This window comes from Gorilla gorilla, chromosome 10 (genome assembly GCF_029281585.2).
Source record: "Gorilla gorilla gorilla isolate KB3781 chromosome 10, NHGRI_mGorGor1-v2.1_pri, whole genome shotgun sequence".
Taxonomy (NCBI): Eukaryota; Metazoa; Chordata; class Mammalia; order Primates; family Hominidae; genus Gorilla; species Gorilla gorilla.
The window spans coordinates 100,816,262-100,833,863 of NC_073234.2; the positions used below are offsets into that span (position 1 = coordinate 100,816,262).

The following is a 17,602-nucleotide window of genomic DNA, read 5'->3' on the forward strand; positions in this document are numbered from 1 at the left end:
CAAACACCTCTTCAAAATACCAATTTCCTTTCTTTAGGACATTTGCTTGGACATGAGATTTCTGGATCTTATGGTAGCTCTAGTTTTAGCTTTCAAAGTAACCTGCATACTGTTTCCCATAGTGGCAGTACTAATTTACATTTCCACCAATAGTGTATTAGCATTTCCCTTTCTCTGCATCCTCATTAACGTGTTTTTGTTGTTGTTGTTGTTGTGTGTGTCTTTTTGATGAAAGCCATTTTGACTGAGGTGAGATGATATCTCACTGCGGTTTTCCTTTGCATTTCTCTGATGATTAGTGATGTTGAGTATTTTCTCACATACCTGTTGGTCATTTGTAGACCTTCTTTTGTGAAATGCCTATTCAGATTTTTTGCCCATTTTAAAAATATAATTATTTATTTTGCTGTTATCAAGTTGTTTGAGTTCCTTATCTATTCTGTTTTTTTAAAAAATACATTTATTTATTTATTTAGAGATAAGGTCATTGTCTCCCAGGTCAGAATGCAGTGACATGATCATACCTCACTGGTGCCTTGGACTCCTGGGCTCAAGAAATCCTCCCACCTCAGCCACCAGAGTAGCTGGAACTACAGGAGTGAGCCACCTCACTTGACTCTATAGACTGTTTATTAACCCCTTGTCAATTGAATATTTGGCTTATATTTTCTCCTATTCTATAGGTTGTCTCTTCACGTTGTTGTTTCCTTTGCTGTTCTAAAGATTTTTAGCTTGATGTGATCTCATTTGTTCATTTTTTCCTTTGGTTGCCTGTGCTTTTGAGGTTGCACTCAAGAAATTTTTCCCAGACCAATGTCCTGAAGCATTTCCCCAATGTTATCTTCTACTACTTTCATTGTTTCAGATCTTATATTGAAGACCTGAAATCTGACCATGTTGACTTGATTTTTGTATGTGGTGAGAGATAGGAGTCTAGTTTCACTCTTCTGCATATGTCCCTCTACTTTTCCAAGCACCATTTATTGAAGAAATTATCCTTTCCCCAATGTATGTTCTTGGAACCTTTGTAAAAAAAAATCAATTGACTGTAAATTCTTGGATGTATTTCTGGGTTTTCTGTTCCATTCCATTGGCCTATGTGTCTGTTTTTATGATAGTACCATGCTGTTTGATTACTGTAGTTTTGCAGTATAATTTGAACTCAGGTAATCTGATGCCTTCTGCTTTATTCTTTGTGTTCAGTATTGTTTGGCTATTCTGCTTCTTTTTTTTAATTGATGAATAATAATTGTGTATATTTATAGAATACAATGTAATGTTTTAATCTGTGTATACTTTGCAGGAAGACTATATCAAGTTAATTAATACATCCATCATATCACCAACTTATTATTATTTTCTTTGCTGAAAATATTAAAAACCTATGTTTTCACTTACATGCGGAATCTAAAAAAAGTCTTAGAAACACAGAGTAGAAAGGTGCTTACCAGGGAATAGAGGTGCAGGGAGGTGGGCAGCTGGAATTCATTAATTTAGTCATTCATTCTTCAAAAATTTTGAAATACATTATCTATATATGCATAATGATATCAGGCCCAGTGGGAAACCAAATAAATTATATAAATCAATATCACTGTCCTGAGGAAACGTACTGCCCCATTAAACTTACAACCTATTAATATTTAAGGAATAATAAAACTGGAAATTATAGCAATAAAAAATAAGTATGCAGTAGCTGTTTATAATCCAGATTATTATTTTTGTTTTGTTTATAATTTATTTAAGAGGTATAATTTTCTTCAAGAAAACAGTTTATGATTTTTTAAAAATGTACACATTATAATTGCACATCTTTATGAGGTATAGTTTGATGTTTCAACACACATATATGTTGTATAATGATAAAATCAAGGTATCCAGCATAACCCTCATTTCATGCATTTATCATTTCTCTGTGGTGAGAACATTCGAAAGCCTATTTTCCAGCTATTTTGTAATGTATAATACCTTACTCTTAACTATCCTGACCCTACTGTGCAGTAGAACAGTGGTCTGGACCATAGGGGTCCTGGACCCCTATGGGTCCGTGGCCTGTTAGGAACTGGAACAGTAGGAGGGGAGGTGAGCCACCAGTGAGCATTACTGCCTGAGCTCCACCTTCTGTCAGATCAGCAGCGGCTTTAGGTTCTCATAGGAGAGAGAACCCTATCGTGAACTGCGTATGCGAGGGATCTAGGTTCTGCACCCCTTATTATTCTTATTAGAATCTAATTAATGCCTGATGATATAAGTTGGAACAGTGTCATCCCAAAACCACCATGACCCACACCACTGGTCCATGGAAAAATTGTCTTCCATGAAACCTGTCTCTGGTGCCAAAAAGGCTGGCACAGGTCTGATGCAGTAGAATGCCAGAATTTATTCCTCTTTTCTAATTGTATCTTTGTAGCCATTGACCAACCTGTCCCCATCTTCCCTACTTCCTTCACCTCTTCAGTCTCTAGTAACCACTGTTCTACTCTGTGAGGAAGTCAAATTACTAGTTTAGACTCTTGTTTTTTAAATCGGGTTCACTGAATTTGCTTTAGGAGTTCCACAGCATTTTACCAAAAGGTGAGAGAATGGCTGTGTAAGAAAGTTTGCTTTGATTTTGTAAATGACCATAAAAATCACATTTAAAATATTCTATTTGAATACCAAGTTCATATTTTTTCTCATTGTTTTCACTTTTATTGTTATGTTCTAACCAAGTCAGACACAAGTGTATTTAGTTCCTTACATGTATCTAGTATAACTTTGATAATGAGCTGGATATCTTTTAGAAATTAAAACAAATAATCAATCAAACAAATAAATGTATAAATTACTAAGCATCATCATTTTGTAACCAAAATTGTAATAACTGATTCAGACAAAGATTATCAGTGCATACTAAAACCATTGAGTAAAAAGTTGTCTTGGAACTTAATGCTCAACTGATCACAAGTATCACTATAGACTACATATGAATTTAAAACAGGAAGAGGTATGTACCTCTACAGTGGAGAAATCTAGTGAACATCATCTTTGCCAAGTGTTTAAGATTAGCATAATCAGTAATGGCATAAGCTTAAATTATATTTCCCCTGATATGATACCATGGGAAGGATACAACATTATCTAAAATATAGTATTGTTGACATAAATATTTAATCTGAATCTAATCATGAAAATACAAACAAATCTACAAGGTAGTCTATAATGCAACTGGCCTAGAGTCTACAGTGTGAATGTCATAAAATATAAAGTAAGAGCTGTTTTAGATTAAAGGAACTAAAGAAACAAGACAATTAGATATAATATTTAATTTTTTGATCATCATTTAGAGGGAAAAAAGCAGCTATAATCTAAATTGTTGAGATACTTGGGAAGATTTCTTATATAAGATGATTATTATTGCATTAATATTATATTTCTTCAGTGTGATAATGTTATTGTGATTATGTAGGAGAATATTGTGTCATTATGAGACAATATAGAAAGTATTATGATGCTTAAGTAATAAGGAATATAGTATCATCGTATCTGCAATTTACTCTCAATATTTTTCTGGAAAAGAAGACAAATCTGTATCTATATTTATGCCTACCTCTATTTCTATGACTATATCTATGTGAATAACTCAATATCTATAGTTATATCTCATATGCAACTATATTTATCAATGAAGCAAATGATTAACAACTGATGAATCTAAATTAAAGCCATGTAGGAGTTCTTTCAAATTTCTTATAGGTCTGAAAATTTTCAAACAAAAGAAATTAGGGTAAAAATGGTCTCATTTACTACATAACATATTTTTTTCTTAATTTGCCCCATATTCTTGACATATAACAAGCTATAGAAAATATGCTGATAATTAAGACCAACATTCAAAATATTACTTACCCAAACTCACAAAGTTAAAATCTGATAGGGCTGAGATACACATCCAGGCTGGACTGGAAGTTGTTGTCCTTGTCACATTGTTACATATTGCTTTCACGGTACACCTAATTACAATCTTCAGACTGGTTTGTGATTACTAACTCAATTTTTTTAATCTCCCAATCACAACTTTCTTCCGACTTTATGTTCTGACTTTAACTGATTTTTGAATTTGACTACCAATTCTTAGAACACTTTTCGTCTATAAAATAAAAGGTTTAGACTAGATGGAAGTTCGGGCTCCCACTAATACTAAGATTTTAGGCTTTTGTGTATTTCACATATTTTTCATCTCAAGTACAGAAAAGTATGATCTGATGTTATGTGTAAGAAAGTTTGCTTTGATTTTGTAACTGACCAATAATCTACAAAATGGAAATAATCTACAAAATGGAAAGACCATAAAATCCTTTTATCTAACAATAATGTACACATTCAAGTTTAGTTTTAGTAGTAAATATGATGCAATATTCTGATTGAGTAGTATAATTTATATATATTCTATTATTTAATATATCTAAATCTCTACTCATTCCAGACATTTTAGCTTTTGCTGTATTTTTCAAATTGGGATTTCAGAAATGAGCAATTTCTACCATTAGAATTATAAATAGGTTTAAAAGAAATTTATTTAAATAATTTAATACTTGAAAAATTATTTCCAAGCAATTTATCTATGAATGTATTCCTCTCTTTCTTCATGCTTCCTAGCTTCTACCTATGTCCATGAAAGTCTCATTCACTAGTGAAGGGAATTCTGGAAGCTTTTACTTCGTTTCTCTTGCTAGGATAGCCATTTCCTTTGCATTAATTAAATTCAGTTAACTTGTTTTACATTCCACTTGGCTTTAACAGTGAAAGCATTGAGGAATGATATAAGGAAAGGAAGGGTAGATATAAACAAGAAAAACACTCGACAAATGTAATAAAGAATGGACACAATGTTTTGCTGTAATAAATTAAGAGCACTTTAATTTGGGTAGGGAAATTTTGTGGACTCTGTAAGGCACTATGATTTATGGGACTAGGCTGAATGCAAAAATTTATCAGTATCCAAATATCTAGTCAGATTAAAATTGAGAGAGCAGAGATTCAGAAAATAAGAAAGTTGTTGGTTTCTATCCTCACCCTTCTACCTATCACCAAGAGTTCTATCTCTTAAACCTGCTTGAAAATCACTGTCTGTCAAAGAAAGCCCTTACCCTCATGTTGGAGCAAAAATAAATAGAGACATATTGGTTATTATGCTTCCTCTTCCAACAGAGGGCTGTTATTTTCCGGCATTTCATGAGAATTCATAATTATGTGTATTTTTATAATACATTTAGAGAGAAATGCATTTCAGCCTTTTCTTGACAGCAACTGTACAACTCTCAGATGTCACCTTCTATCTCAATTCAAATATGGAACATGTGAAATTAAACAGTATTGCTGCTAATAGTGCAGTGCTACTTACTGGTAGCCTACTTACTGTTTCTTTTCCTAAGGAAGTCAAATTATTTTTTTAAAGATTAGCAAATGAATAGCAATATAATATAAGAAACTGGCAGAAACCTCAACATGGGGGAAGCTTTTAGAAAAAAAAATTGAATTAGTAGATTTTTAACAATCCTAGTGCCACAGTTACTGCCTTGAATACTGTGATAATGCAAGTATATTGAGCAATTTCAGGCAAAGGGGTTTGATTACAATTCATTTATGGAAAGAAGAGAAGACAGTTACCTCTTGTTTTTCATTTCACAAATGATTTTCATGCTATTTTAAAATGTATAATAGCTTTATAAAATGATTCCCTTTTATTTTTCTGACCCCTTTGTGGCATTCCAGTCTAATAGATTAAGGTGAAACTCAGATAAGTGTCTTCAATGGCCTGCAAAGTAAATGTCACCAAAGATCTAAAATCAAAATGCTATCACTGTACGTTATAATTTGTGTTTACTTAGTTTCTAAGAATCGATTTTAAAAGGGAGGTTAAGGCATTAATTGCATGTTTCATACTAAACAGGCCAAAGAAAACATAATCTCATAATCTGAAATACTCATGAATTGTACAAGATAAACCTAAAAACAGTATTTTAATTACAGTGCATTTGTCTTCTGTTTCCTCCAAAGATATTGTCTCTATGCAATCTTCTGATACAACTTTTCATTCTGAGAGAGGCAATAGTTTTAAATTATAAGCATTTATATTATTTATCTCCTCTGCTGTCTGTGGAGGGTGGGTCTGATGGAAAAATCTCTTCCTTTGCTATATTGAGTGGTGGATAGAAATAATAGAACCCTGGGGAATGGCTTGATAGGTCTACATCAACATGTGAATCACACAGGGGGAAAATTCCAGTGAGAGGAGAGGTAAAATGTAGATTCAGTGTGACCTAAGAATGTGTGCTGAGATAGGGTAGATTTGAGAGTACATGAAGAGTATAAAACTTTTGGAAAGGAAGTAATAACTTAAAGAGTAGTTTTTGACATGTACTATGTGATTTAATTTCATTTTGTGTCTTCTGCAAGAAATAATCAGTAAAATATTGCATTATTTTTAAGACGTCTTGGAAATGGATGTCTGGAACTTTTAGATGAGATGGTGGGCTGAGATGGGTCTTAATGTAGGAGAATGTCAGCATTTTGTTGGCTTACACAGCTTTCCATAACTCATTTATAAACCTGACTCCTTTCTGGTCTGCCTCTTACAACTTTGTATGCCTTCCACCTTCCCAATTTACCTCTTTGACTCTCAGGTGCCTTCCCCTCTTACCTCAAGTATCCAGGGAAAAGATTAAATGAAAATCACACCACCAACTTTCAGCCATTCTTACCTCCTAAATATTTCTGTTTCTGAAATATGTGGTTTCAACACATGCAACCTGTTTTCTTTTACTCTTGTGTTTATATTAACTCTATAAGTCCTAAAGACCAATTTTAATTATTAGTATTTTGTAGCATTTGATACCATCTACTTTCTCATGTTCTTGAAATTCATCCAGCATTTGGCACTGATACGGGAGGCGGGCAGGGAAGTGCTGGGTAGAGAAGGGTGGGGTACCTGGTGAGGGCTCCACCCTCAGGCCTGTGTCCATGAATTTAAATGAGGACAGGCATTTCTGTTTTCATGCCCCAAAAGTTGCCTTTTGGCCCACCCCCCCCCCCCCACCCCCCAACCTTGTGCTCATAAAAACCTGGGGCACAGACCCAAGTGGCTGGATATCAGTAGAAGCAGAAGAAGACACTGACAGACACCAGCAGACAGTGGCAGGCCAGAGATGGTGGAGTGACATGGATGCCAAGGAAACTTTGGCCAGGGGCAGTTGGAGGGGAGTCTGGCTGCTAGGCAGCCCAACTCCAGGGAAGACCACCTTCCCATTCCATCCCCCTTCTGGCTCCCCATCCATTTTGCTAAGAGCTACCTCCACCATTCCATAAAACTTTGCGCTCGTCCTCCAAACCCACGTCTGATCCAATGTTTCTGGTACACTAGGGCAAGAACCCAGGATACAGAAAGCTCTCTGTCCTTGTGATAAGGCAGAGGGTCTATCTGAGCTGATTAACACAAGCCACCTGCAGATGGCAAAACAAAGAGCACACTGTAACACACACCCACTAGGGCTTCAGGAGCTATAAACACTCAACCCTAGACGCTGCCATGGGGTGGGAGTCCTGAAATGCTCCCCAGGACCTGCCCGTCTGCATGCTTCCCTTATGGGTTTGAGCAGTGGGGCACTGAAGAAGCGAGCCAACCCATGTTGCATGCCCTGAGAAGGGGATATGGGAACTCTCCCATTTCAGCATTTTGTGGTAAGATAATGGAGAATTTCTTCTTTTGTTTTTGCTTATCTAACAGATGTCTGGTTTCATATCAAGCCTTTACATGCACAACAATCCTGCAGATACCTCATTTCAGTGATGTTATAGAGAGAAAATGTTGGCATACAAGTGAGGTAAATTTGTCCAAGATTGCATGGTGCCTTTTGAAGTTTAATGTAGGCATTCTGTCTCCAGAGTATGCTCACTTAGGTACTCCACTGAATATTTTATAACCAATGAGATTGACTATATTGCCACTAGTTTTCTTTCTAAGACAAAGATCATATTCCTTTCATAAGTAAAATTAGGAGATGATACACAACTTATCTGAAATGTACTTTACTATCCTTACTTCCAGCCTACCTTAACCACTCTGCAGCCAAAACTAAACTTAGATATTGTTTTCGTTATTTTGTACTACCTGTTCCTCAAAGATGTCCACACATGATCCCACCTCAGGGTCTTTGTTCTTACCCTTCTCTTTCTTGAATGCACTTTCCACATATACTATCTTCACATGAGTTGATCTCACTTCCTTTAGGCATCTTCTCAAAGGCCAGTTTGAAAGGCTTTCCTTGACCTCTCTGCCTAAATAGCAATCCTCCCTATGATATGCTCTATCCTGTTACCTGTTTGATTTTATTTCATGTTATTTTGTGGCACTTTTCACTACCTAACACATTCCCTATTTATTTCTTAGTTCCTTGTTTTTCACCAACAGAATATAACTTATTTAAAATTGGAACTTTATTTTGTTCATAGTTTTATCTCCATGCCAAGAACAATGCTTGCCTGAAGGAAATAAATCAATAAGTGTTTTGGCATGAACCCAAGAATTAAACTAGCTTTATTGCATTAAATATGTTTCTCCCGCCTTTTAATAAAAATTTTAAATTGTGGGCCACATGTGCAGGATGCACAGGTTTGTTACACAGGTAAACGTGTGCCACGGTGGTTTGCTGCACCTGTTAACCCATCACCTGGGTATTATGTCCAGAACGCATTAGCTGTTTTTCCTGATGCTCTTCCCCACCCCTCCTCCCCTGCCAACAGGCCCCAGTGTGTGTTGTTCCCCTCCCTGTGTCCATGTGTTCTCATTGTTCGCCTTCTACTTGTAAGTGGGAATGACTATTTTTTAAAACCAGATCAAGATCAAATGAATCTTTTCTAAGACACCATTTCTTCCACTAGGAAGACTTAATTGCTCCATCTTTACAGTTAATATTATACTTCGTAGTTAAGTGTATTTCAGCATATTGCTTAAAAAGTGTTTTTGTTTTGCATTGTGTTTATGTTTTTTTCATCCTTGACTAGAATATAAAATATTAAAGTCATGAATTTTGAGTAGCTAAAAAAATACTTGAATGGTTGAAACAATTATTCAATGAAGTACAAATTAAAAACAAGTACTAGATAAAAAGAAAGAGAAAAGTAGATTTTTTCTCATTGAAAATATTCAAGGTACTTTCCCTCTGGGTAGTCAGTTACATTTATAACACATATTCTTACACTGTTACATCTTTAAATACAGAAATACAAAGAGGCTCTGGGGTTTGAGCTTGGCCCTAACTTGACAAGCGTCAGGTCAATTCATTTTAGAATATAGGGAGATCACGGTACAGAATACACCTTCCTTAAAATATCTCTATTGAAAATAGAAAAGAATAAGACTATCCTTCCAGATCTGATTGGAATATTTTAGAACTTTAACAATTTAATCTGGAGTTTGAAATTAGATTTTTTTCCTAAATTGTTAAATTGTTCAGGAAAGCACCTTCTGAAAGATTTTAAATAACATAATTGCCTGACAATTACTTTGAACACACTGAACAATCTTCTTTCACTAAGAAGAAACTGAGCTCTTAAAAACAAAACAAAACAAAACAAACAGTCACTTAGCTGTAGCACACTGGAATAACAGTCCAAAAACTTAATAGCTGGAGTTTCTTTCTATCTCGCCAAATGAAAGTAATTTAATGACTCACTTTGCCACAGTTTTTCTCTGGCTAAAATCATAGAAAATTCTTTTTCATTTGTGTATATTTGTGTGTGTGTTTCTATAGGTCACAAAAAAAGGAATCCTAAAAAAGCAATGGAGTCATACATAAATGACAAGTCTTCTTTACTTATTTTTCTTTCTTTCTTTTTTTTTTTTTTTTTTTTCCCAAGATGGAGTCTCGCTCTGTTGCCCAGGCTGCCAGGCTGGAGTTCAATGGCGCGATCTAGGCTCACTGCAAGCTCCACCTCCCAGATTCACATCATTCTCCTGCCTCAGCCTCCCGAGTAGCTGGGACTACAGGCGCCTGCCACCATGCCTGGCTAATTTTTTTGTATTTTTAGTAGAGACGGGGTTTCACCGTGTTAGCCAGGATGGTCTCGATCTCCTGACCTCGTGATCCGCCCGCCTCAGCCTCCCAAAGTGCTGGGATTACAGGCATGAGCTACCGTGCCTGGCCTTACTTCTTTCTATTCTATAACTCTTAAATTATTTCTAAGCTCACATAGATGTCTCCCTAAACCCCTGCCCCTAACATTTCTGTTGGATAGTTTTAGAGCTCTATCTATGGTCCCTGGGTCCCTGCTGGCACCTTAATATTACTCAGATTTTCACTTATTTTTCTAAAATGGCAAGTCCAGCTCAGCCCATGGGCTGTCATTGCTATGACAATTAGTGTTTTTCATTGTCTTCTCTTTGTAGCAATTGGTATTTATTCTCTGACTTGGGTGTAGAAATCAGTATCAGTGCTTTATACATCTGTCACAGTGTTTGGAGCAATTGCCTTCATAAACACTGTATTTTGCACTAAACACTAAATTTTAATTTTTAGAGACAACCACCTTTTAATCTTTATCTGTCATATGGAAATTGAATTTGACTTCTACTATCATTGAAAATTGTACTTTTGTGGCTCAAGTTTTTTCCTGCTGTCAGACTAAAAAGAAACATTGTCAGAATTAGTTCTTGCTGGTTTTTCATTTTGTAAGCTTCCAGTAAGTAAATGGGGTCATACTTAAAACTAGGTCACTTATTTTCAACTTTAGAATTTTGTTATATAATTTATATGATGATTCAAATTTAAAATAATCTATAGAATTACAAAAACATAATAAATTAGTTGTATTCTTTGCAGCTGTTGTCATTTAATTGAATGAACTTTTCACTTAAAAAAAGTATTTTTCTGATGTCATGATATTAGAAGTATCAACAACAATAATAATTGATAACATTTGTCCATAATCTTATAACATGCTTTACATGCATTATCTTAATTTTTGAACAACTACTATAACATAGGCTCTATTGTCTGTATTTTGTAGAAAATACATCTTTAGATTTATGGAGACTATATAATTTGCTCATGCTCATACATTTAGTAAGTGTTAGATTATAACTGAGAATTCATTCTATATTAGGCTTTGTTATATTTACTAATAAATTGTAACTTCAAATGATATGCTAAATTATAATTTCAGGTGTGTTTGAAACAATTACACTATAATAAATGATTATAAACAGATACAGAAGAATTTGACAGGCCTATCTCAAAGAGAGAATTGAGATTATTTAATCATTTAATCTACCAAAATCATAAAATTTCATTGAAGACTTAAAAAATTGAGACTATATTGTAAGTATGAACCTTTCTTATAAACTTACATTAAAAATTATACATATTATGTATATTTTCTAAGACAATATTAATATTTTTTAATTAGTTTTATGAAATGACTCTTCTAATTTCAGTCATTGATAATATTTAAATACAGGTAGTTGACAGAGTAACCTGTGTCCATCTTCATATTAAATAATCTTAATTATTTTAACTCAACAGCTCTTGAATATCCTGTTTAAGAATCAATGCCAGCACTATAAGTTTAATTTTACCATGTACAGGAAAACAATATATATGGGAACCAACTTGAATATATTCTGAGAAATGAATAAATGATTTGGGTAAAATATTTTATTAGTATTTAAATGTATATTCAATACTAAAGAGCATAAGACTATAATACATAAATAATTAAACTTGGAGGTTCTTTTAGGATATTTCAGCATACAAAAATATAAAAGAGGCATACTTACTGTATAACAGGTAAGAGGAGTTTATTTTACAGGTTCGTCAGTAAGGAAAAGGAACATGTCTCAGCAGGTTTTGGGGAGAACTTCAATATGAGTCAAGGTTCAGGATAGTTCTAGAGACTTGATTCCCTTTGGACGACCCGTTTTCTTCTAAAAAGTATGCTTCCATTGTTCCATACAAGACCTCTGCCACTGTGGATAGTCAGCTAAGCTTCTGTCTGTTTTGGCTTTTACTGTTAGTGCTCTACAGGCTAAATGTCCCTACTCTCTTTTGTTGTGTCCATGGCTTTGGCTGACTCATGGCTTCTCCTCATTCAGGACCTGCTCAACGGTGCTACCGTTGGCATTTGGGGCCAAATAACTCTTTTTTGTAGGGGGCTGTCCTGTGCATTGCAGGATGTTTAGCAAGATCCCTACTTCTGGCACTTGATGGCAGAAATGTCCCCAAGTTGTCACAACCAAACATGTCTCCAGACATTGCTAAATGTTCCCTGGGTCGGGGAGGGTGGGTAGGCAAAATTTTAAGTGATTTAAATCATTGACTTACACTTAAATTTCTCCCTATGAGTTAGATCCCCACCTCACAGTTACTCACCTGAGATGTACTGTCCCCATCTCACAGTTAAACTCACCTTTACAGAGAGCTTCCCAGAAGGCAGCAGTATGCCCAGCCAATATCTTACATGGCCTCTCCATTAGAGTTAAGTAATATCTTCGCCTTTAAGCCCTTAAGGGTTGCTAAATAAACCAAATTAGAAACACAATTTCCTTTTATTTTGTTATTGTTTATAAGAATTTATTCTGTAAGCTCTATACCATTTCTGTAAGTATATACCTACAGACATTATATTCGCTTATTTATATTCCAGAATGCCTGGGTTCAAGTTCAGATTGGTACTTACTAGTTTTGTGACTTTAAGCAGTTTACTTAACCCAGCTAGGCCTTAGTTTTCTTAAGTGGGAATAAAATAACTCCACACTTGTAGGATTTTTAGAATGGTTAATTAACGTTTATTAAAAATATGTTTAATGTCTGTTAAATACATAATCAAAATAATGATATCTATTACCCCCAAAACTTTTCTCATATATCAATATATTGACTGTGGTGATGATTTCATGGGTTTACACATCTCAAATTTACCACATTGTACATTTTAAATATGTGCAGTTTGTTGTATGTCAATTATACCTCACTAGGAGTAAAAAAATTGTATCTATTATGTCAATAATATATATATTTGTAATGATATTTACCTAATGATAAAAATAGTTATTTCTGGATTGTGGTAGTTTGTGTCATTTGTTTGTGGCTTAACTAAAGTTTTGTTGTGTTTAATTTAAAAACTGTTATTCTTTACTGCATTGTTTAAAATTTTTATAATGAATATATAAAATAAACATGAACCATTTATCTTAATTTCTTAGGGGGAAGTATTTTGAATATAATAATGTATTTAATATTCATTTCTAATTCTTTATACTTTGTCACTCTTCCTTATGCAGGCTTCTGATTTACTATTTCTCATCCAAATCTCTAAGTGCTTTTCTTCTAATGTTTTACATTTGACAGATTCACATCTCAGAGAGGCGACTTACTTCTTACTTTTCCATTTCTTAGTATGGCTATGAAAACTCATTCCATAATTTTCTCATGTTTTGTATTTCTTTCGTGTATTTGGAAATAATTTGCGTAGTAAATGAACACTTCCTTATATTTAACTTAATAGCAAGCTACAATTTAAGTTAATTCTTGCTTCCTGTCTACAGAAAACAACGGCTGCTAACCAATTTTGGCTTAGCAGTTTTTCACATACAGGAAGTGTTAAATTCTCTTTGCTCCTCTGCGTCAGATTAATTTTGTTTCTTTTATAGCATGGTGGCTTTTATTTTTGTTTCCACAAACTATAAGTAATCATGATGTTCTTCACTTAACTGCCTCTGAATAGGCCAAATTTTGTTAATTTCTGCAGTGTAACGGCAAGAACCTCCCTCTCTTTCTCCCGCTGATACACACAAAGTCCTCCTTTCATGCCTGAAGCTATGGGAAATTTAAAGATTTAAAAAATCAGATTATTGACTATAGCACAAAACTTCTCACCCATAATGATATGGCTAGCATTGCCTCATATACATCATTATTTTAATCAGTGCCTATGTTAAATACTCCCTTTTTAAAATTAATTTTTGTTATAAAAATATATTCAGTTTTGAATACATAAATTGCAAACATTTAGAAACTACATGTAATTATTATTTTATTTTATTTTATTTTATGTTTCTCCCTTCTATTGGCAATAACAGTGGTTGTGCCAATGACTGCTTTTATATGGACATGGGATGGAGGAAGCAAAGGTGCTACTGATTACAATAGTCTTCTCTTTGTTTATGAAGTAAGCAAGCACAGCACCGCTTTAAATTTCCATTTTCTTTTGACTTGGGAATAGCTTGGAACCAGTATGTCTCTATCTCATTTGACACATTTATATTTTTATTCGAAAACCTACTATTTGATTGGCTATTCTTTTCAACACTATCCCCAGCCCATTGTGGTATCATTTTGGTTCTCTATTAATTCTGTTTCATTTCATTACCTCAACTTCTTCCTCAACACTTGGTTCTTTCTCTGTCATTTTCCAGCTGTGTTCCTCCTATCACCTTTTAAATGCGATGGTCAAATTCTCACCCTGGTTTTCAAAACATGCCAAGATCTCCTAATATGTGGCGACTGCCTCTGACATGGATTATGTGTTCCACTCAGATGACTTGTCATGGAAAAGTGGACATGCCACATCATTCATCATATCAGATATATATTTTGTGTTTTTTTTTTTTTTTCATTTCATGTTTGGATGCCTACCTTGTCCTTGAACACTTTGTGAAACCTGTTTTTTCTTTGAGGCTCATTTCATGTCCTATTCCCTCTGAGGACACATTTGTTCACTTCCTAGTCTGATTATCTTTAAAATTAAAGTCTTAGAATTTCCAGGCGTAAGGAATTTCAGAGATCATGTAGTCCCATACCTTAGATAATCTAAGGAAATTCAGAATTTTGGAGATCATGTAGTTTAATACCTTAGAAAATTTAAGGAAATTTATCAGTGTCAAAGAACTAGGTACTGCAGAGCTGACTAACAGCTTCAAATTTTATATAATAGGAAGTGCTCTTTTATTTTTCCCCCAATAACATGTTGTTTTGTTTTGCCATTAAATCACATCTTATTTTCTTGTATTACTTTATTGTTTCATTGCATGAGTCTTGTTTCCCAATTTGGTAGAGGGTTCTTAAAATTTAGGTTCATACTTTGCATATCCTCCAAGTGCCTAGACCATCCAAGCCACAGACTGTTGTATGTGTGTGCGCTCTCGCTCTGCTCTCTATCTCCCTCTCTCTCTCTCCACACACACACACACACACACACACACACACACACACTTACCAGTCATAGATTTACCAGATGTCTGTTTTTAAGAGCTTTAATCATCAAGTCTTTGTATGTCCAATATAGACTCCGTTAAGGCATCTTGTGATCCTGTACATGTATTTAGTTTTGTCCAATATTAGATTATAAAAATGCATTGGATGAATCTCTGACTCCCTTCTACGTCTGCCACCCTAAATTATTATTAATCAGGTTCATCAGCTTCTTTTCTTTTTCTTTCCTTTGTGGTAGGAAAAAGCTGATATCTGTATGTGACAAGTATTCTCACAACTCCTCCACTGAAACAAATTTCCTTAAGAGGCAAAAAAAGGCCAGAGCTCAGTGTAAACGAAGCTTTGTACATGTGTTTTAGGAATTGCCTCTTTTTTCTTCTGGTCATTGCATGTGTCTTGTTTGTTTAGGCTTATTCATTTTGTGAAATTATGAAAAAGTAATTACTATTTTCATTAGAAGACGTATATCTTTGTAGATTCATGTAGCATTTTGCCTCTATTCTAATAGTTTCACCACAAGTAAAGAACTAAATCTGTAAGACAAAAACGTGTGTGTGTGGAGGGGGGGGAGGTTGGGAAGCAGCTGCTATTAGGACAGTTGTATGTGGAAACCACAAAACTGAGTCATAAAATATACTGCATGAAGAGAGAACAGGTTTGAACATAAGGAAGTCTTACAGTGAATTACCCTTTCACAAGGAAGCAGTCCCTCTGGAACATCAAGTTAGTAATCTAAACTATATTTTACTATTAAAACTACTCATGCTTGAAATAAGTTGTCCTAGTCCTTAATTAAATCATAAAATCACTGAAAAAACTGACATCTTTATAAAATGGGGATTTAATTATAACTTTAATCTTGGCAATGCTGCTTGAAGCGAAACTTAACACTATGACCATAAATGTGTATACTCAATAAAACGTAACCTTTCCACTTATTAGCAACATTTCCTTCACTTAAAGGGTTTCCTTTTCTCAGGCTATTGGCACATTTGACCGCTCTCCACTTTATGAGTCCTTGGAGAAATACATAGTTCTTCAAATGTGGAGACAAATTTGGAGACAACATTCAGAAGCGTCTCAAATGACTTATAACTTAAAACTTAGGCTTAATCATAATTTCCATTTGGGGAAATCAAAGAAATGTTAAGTAGCAGCATGATGCATTCCTTTTCACCTATAATTCAATTTATTTATATTTTTTAAAATGAGACCTTAATGTTTATTACCTTTAGCAGAAATAAAAAGAAATCTTGCTTGTCTACTGCAATATCTTTTCACACTTAAGAAAACTCTCTGCTGGAAATAGACTGCCTTAGAGAAAGTATGTCTGTCTTGTGCATTGACATGGCTTGAGCACATAGCAAAAGGCATCACCTGCCCTCACGAATGCTCATTACCTGGATATCATCTTTTACAGCAAGCCCTAAAAATAGCACCTTCATAATGCAGCCTATCTTCAGCTTTTGTTCAAATTGGTGAAAGTAGGCTAACTTCTCTAGCAATACTCCTGAAACCATATCAGCTCTTGCTGAATATATTTTTCCCCACATAAACCAGTCAAGTGATCAACTGGACAGGCGACCTTCTTAACAGTCATTCGGGCTCCCAGGTGAATGCAGATTCTCTCATCTTCAGCAGATTTCGATACCCTGTAAGCCACCATCTTGGTAGACCTGAAGTGAAGCATACATGAGGAGAATGTGTAGTAGGTTTTCATAGTCCAATCTTGGTAGTAGCACATATCATTTCTGCTTCCTTTCTTTTGGCTAGAACTTAGTACATGGCCACACATAAGTAAAAGGGAGGCAAGAAAACATGATTTGGCTTGACCTTGTATCCAGAAAGAAGAGAGGCTCATGCATTTGGGTGATCAAGTGGTCATTTATGCAACACCTGTTCAGGCTCATTCAGTCTTTACTGGTGCAAGAAAGGAATATCTTACTTTTGGATAGCTCATTTCAAGAAACCTTGTGTCTTCTAAAAGGAAATCCAGCTGGGCCATTTCCAGTTTTCAATTCCAGAAAGATGATCAGATTTCTCCTAATGAAATCGGGACCACTGATATCAAGCACAGTATCTCCAAGTAGATACAACTTAGAGATTTTATAACATTGGTAACCTTATTTTCTGTGTCTGGAAAAAGTCAACCATGTTTGTTTCTGTGTAAGCCTGTATTCTATCCAATCCATTACTGACAATTTTAGTGCTAGGTTGAAAAATTCAAGGTCTATAGAACTGGCTTGAGCTTTTGGGTTTCAAAACTTATCAGGTTTCCTAATAGAATATTTTTATTTACTTTTATTTTGGAAGAGTTAAAGTGAAAAACTACCAACTGTGTGACTCAGATGCAA

The 17,602-nt window shown here is 34.7% G+C and overlaps 1 long non-coding RNA gene across 2 annotated transcripts in view; it reads left to right on the top strand.

Annotated features, from left to right (window-relative positions):
• Window positions 1-11,312, top strand: part of LOC129525767 (uncharacterized) — a 120,852-nt gene extending 109,540 nt beyond the window's left edge. For both annotated transcript variants that reach the window (XR_008670234.2, XR_008670233.1), the window contains exons 4-5: window positions 7,766-7,862; window positions 11,203-11,312. This is a non-coding gene — a long non-coding RNA (uncharacterized lncRNA). The remainder of the gene's footprint in view (window positions 1-7,765; window positions 7,863-11,202) is intronic.
• The last annotated feature ends 6,290 nt before the right edge of the window (window positions 11,313-17,602 follow it).